This window comes from Sinocyclocheilus anshuiensis, unplaced genomic scaffold, assembly GCF_001515605.1.
Source record: "Sinocyclocheilus anshuiensis isolate Anshui unplaced genomic scaffold, SAMN03320099.WGS_v1.1 scaffold579, whole genome shotgun sequence".
NCBI classification, from domain to species: Eukaryota; Metazoa; Chordata; class Actinopteri; order Cypriniformes; family Cyprinidae; genus Sinocyclocheilus; species Sinocyclocheilus anshuiensis.
The window spans coordinates 2948966-2953744 of record NW_015551075.1 but is presented as its reverse complement, the minus strand read 5'-3'; the positions used below and the strand labels follow the sequence as shown (position 1 = coordinate 2953744).

General features: G+C 37.4%; 1 protein-coding gene across 1 annotated transcript in view; it reads right to left on the bottom strand.

Annotated features, from left to right (window-relative positions):
• LOC107662328 (NT-3 growth factor receptor-like) overlaps positions 1-4779 on the bottom strand; it is a 98682-nt gene that overhangs the window by 71460 nt on the left and 22443 nt on the right. The gene's annotated exons all lie outside the window — the stretch shown is intronic.

Here is a 4779-nt window from a genome sequence, read left to right as displayed (position 1 = left end):
TCAATACCACGACTGAGGTGCCCTTGAGCAAGGCACCGAACCCCCAACTGCTCCCCGGGCGCCGCAGCAAAAAAAAAAAATGGCTGCCCACTGCTCCGGGTGTGTCTTCACAGTGTGTGTGTGTTCACTGCTGTGTGTGTGCACTTTGGATGGGATAAATGCAGAGCACTAATTCCGAGTATGGGTTACCATACTTGGCCACATGTCACGACACTTTTCTAACTTTAAACCGTCGCTTCTGGCCAAAATAAAAAAAAAACAGGCCATATTCCATAATATTGCTTTCTTCAGTGGAAAAAGTCCATTGCATATTGTCCTCTTACATCAAAATCCACCAACATATTTGTTTAGAACTGTTTTGGATTGTCTCACTTGTAAATGGTGCTTGATCTGGGCATATTTCTCTCCTGATTCAGGCAAAATGCCTTTTTCATTGGAGAAAGCAATATTTTGAACAGAGGACTTTTATTTTAGCTGGAAGCAATGATTTTGAAGTTAAAAATGTCTTAATGATGGATTTATTTCTTACAGACACACAGCCTTTCACTTCACAAGCTGTTAACTGCTGGACTGGAGTGGTGTAGATTACTTGTGGATTATTGTGATGTTTTTATCAGCTGTTTGGACTCTCATTCTGACGGCACCCATTCACTGCAGAGGATCCAATGGTGAGAATCCAATATGTCTGTCGGACATCAGAAAGTTGTGGAAGTTCAGAAGAATCGGTTTTGCAGACTCATTTCAATAAGCAGGGAAAGTTGTGAAAGTTACAGTACATTTTCATAGTACATCAAACTCATTTATCTCAAAAGATGAAGGAAAATGTGATTGCTCATCATTTGACCCCTTTAAGATAATGACAAACCTGTGAATTCAAACCACTAGATCTCTATTCCTGTCTGTTGGACAGGAAATTTACAACAGTACAGCCCCTACACTGGTCTCATCTTCATTACTGCAACTCACTGTTGGCCGATGGCCCAGTATAAGCAATAAAATGTCTGCAGCACAGAATGTTGCAGCCCAGCTGATCCTAAACCAGGCCAGATATTCATATGTATTTCCTCTGCTATGAACCCGCTATTGATGCCTGGATCAAGTTCAAAAAGCCCAACAATGCAACTGCTCAGGTGATTTAGCCTAGTGGTTAAAAGTGTACACTTTTTTATTTACTATTATTAACTGAAATATACTACATTTAGAATTTACATTTGTCACAATGCATTCTGGGATTGCTTTATCCTGAATGCTGCAATATAATTTGATTCAATTAAAATTAGGTTTCTTAAGGCTGCATAATCCTGTCTTATCTTATCTTTCTATATATATATATATATATATACAGGGTGCGATTTGTGAAGAAAAAAGGGGGGGTGGGGGTGCTTTTGAAAACTTTTTTTTCTTTCTCCATAGGCGGAGGTTGACCTAACTCCAGGGTAAGGCTATAGCCTAAGTAACCTAATGTTAGTGTAATTTGTTAACAACGCACATCATAAACCTGTCTTTTTAGGCAAGTATCAGATAATGGGTGTCATGTCATAAAATATTTTTAATATGACCGGATTTGTATTTAAAGCTGCAGTCCGTAACTTTTTTTCGTAAAAAATTATCCAAAATCAATATTTGAGCAAGTACATAACCAGCCAGTGTTCAAAACTATCGCCTTTAGCCCGGTTCACAACGGTTAGCTTATAATAATGTTTTCTAATTTGAGTGGTACGGGTAGGTTTTTGCGGGAAATTCGAGCATGCTGCTGCGTCATTACATCACTTCTGTAAACATAAAGAAGTTGTCCTGGCTAATAGCTATATTGCATGAGAGGATCCTGCAGGTGGCGGATCATTTATTGCCTTTTCTCACAGCAGCCAGAATAATTAAATGTCAAAAATTCATTTTGATGGCGGATCGTAATCCAGAAAGGATTATATGAAACACATGTGAATGAAATTAAATTATATTCCAGTTTTAAATGTGTTTCTGATTACAGATAGCCTGGGATTACACAAGATTTGTATTTTAAAGACAACCAGTTCGAAGGGAGCATAGTTTGCTTTTTGGGTTAAAAGAATTTCTTGGTATGAAATTCGAATGGTATGACAATTAGAGATTAGACTGTACAGAAATTGAAATCTACATACACACTATACTCATAGCCACGCAATGCTGATGTGTGTGTGTGATCTGATCGGCCAACAGTTCTAGCGCGGCGCTCACACACGCGTCAGGAGGAATGTACACACTCACCAGAATAAACAAGGAAAACTCCCACGGTGAATAAAAAGGCTTACAGTTAATGAAGAGACCTTCCAAAAGTACAACCCACGCAAGGAAGATAATTCCGCAAGTAACTGCAATTCCAGGTTTTCAACCAGAGATGGCGACAAAGAGGCAAAACTTACGGACTGCAGCTTTAAGTGAGTGACGTGAGGTGTGTGCTTTGCCTTTCACCCATCCAAGTGCACACACACAGCAGTGAGTAGTGAACAAATACACACACACACTGTCAACACACACCCGGAGCACTGGTCCTTCACTCCCCCCACCTACAATCCCTGCTGGTACCGAGACTCGAACCTGCAACCTTTGGGTTACAAGTCCGACTCTCTAACCGTAAGGCCATGACTGCCCCCTGTTTATGATGAGAGAATTCACGAGACCGCAGAATTCAGTCAGCGAGTGCGCGCACTGAAATGAACTCCGGCGTTTCAGCGATGACTCACCTGAACGCTTCTGATTGGCCATTGCATCCATAAGCTCAACAGAAACATGTGTGATTGGTTAAAATTTGTTTAATTGTGCAGGGGCATTTTTGTCCAATTTGATAGTATTTTTACCCCAAGTCCCCGTTAATTTCCAATCTGTGACCAGAGAAACGCAAAGCCTTGTCCAGCCTTACACACGCTCCAGCTGTTACAGTAAGAATCATAGAATAATTATAAATTATTATTCGATCTCGAGAAACTTTGAATAAATACATTGGATAGCTTAATATTTGATTAGAATGACAGTAATTTCTTAATTTCTGTCAGCCTGCCAGGATAGCAAAATAAGGCAAAATAATTTCTATTAATTTCCATTAATTGTGCAATCTAATGAGAATAACTTTAACCACTGCCTCGCCTTTTTATGGGATTGATGACTCATAGACAGATGATTCCCTGCAGATCCATCAATCAGTATTGTGTGATCTTAATTCCCACCTTAACTAACACAGATGAAACATTAAGTTAATAAATATACGATTACAATAGTAAATGGTTTATGTGTGTTACATGCATTTGGGGTATTTTAAAAAGAATAAAGTAGAAATGCTTAACTGGTGTAGTGTTTAGTTTCTATAAAAAGCTACACATAATACATTTGCGTCCTAATATTATATACAAAATCCACATTAGGTCGCAATAAAAAGTTATTACAAGCATTCAGAGTTTTGAAAGAGTTTTGAGGAGAAATATTGTATTAATCTCATACCATCATGCTGCTGTCATTGTGAAAAGCCCTCATGGGTTAAAGGCGCCTATATATATATACTTTCTTACTTTATATCATACTTTATATCATACTTTTTATTTTTATATCATAATTTCATTCAACAAGGATGCATTAAATTGATCATAAAGACTTTAACATCATTACAAATTTCAAATAAATGCTGTTCTTTTCTATTCATCAAAGAATCCTGAAAAAATCACATTAAAAATATTAAGCAACACAACTGTTTTCAACATTGATAATAAAAAGTGATGTTTCTTGAGCAGCAAATCAGCATATTATAATGATTTCTGAAAGACCATGTGACACTGAAGACTGTAGTAATGGCTGATGAAAACAAATTTAACAAATTAATACTGTTGTTGGTAGACCACAGCAGCAATTTTCTCAAAAGAAACAAACACTTTTGCAAGTCTCGCCAGATAAGAGAGTCTGCTAAATGCCTTCAATGTAAATCTAAATGTTTTGGTGTTTTGTGCAGAGCCACCTGCATATTTCAGGAGCTGCTCTTTTAAAAGGTCATCTTTCATCACTGTGAAGAAAAATGTCAGTGCAAATTGAACAGGGCGGATGGTAGTTAATGAATTAGGAAATAAATTAATTTGACACCAGTTGTGCAGGAGTCACACTGAATTTGTTGAAAAAAATTTAAAAAGTAGCAGTCTAGGAGAGAGATACAAAAATAATCATGCCTATAAGAACATTTGCATTTTCCAATTCTGCACTCCCAAAGGTATGTGAAGGACATTTTTCTGTACGTTTCACAGAAAACCATTGATCTCAGACTGTCACGTAGTCATTTGATGGATACTGTATTTGCTGCAACACATGCAAATTCACTGTTCAAATGTCAAATTTAAAGAGTACCACTGTAATGCATGATCATGTACTGTTAAGTATCAGGTAAATACCATGAGACATGAATATGGTAATCAACCACAACTGGGAAACAAACTACACAGTCTTTTAGAAGCTCTGAGAACAACATTATCAGTGGAAAATACATGTAAGGATATACAGGTGCATCTCAATATATGGAGGACCGTTTCCTGATCCTGGGAGAGTAGACTACAATGTTCTGACTCAAATGTTCTGACTGTTCTGACTCAAAGACTGTAAGTACGTTTTTTATATTTAAACAGTTTTTATATTTTATATATTTAAAGCAAGTTTTTGGGCAGTGTAGAGTAGGGCTTGTTGTTTGTCATTTCTCTGATCAAAAATGCAGACATGGTTTTATGTTTACGCGGCGCGATGCAACGCAACGCGTAAAAAGACAGTATAAGT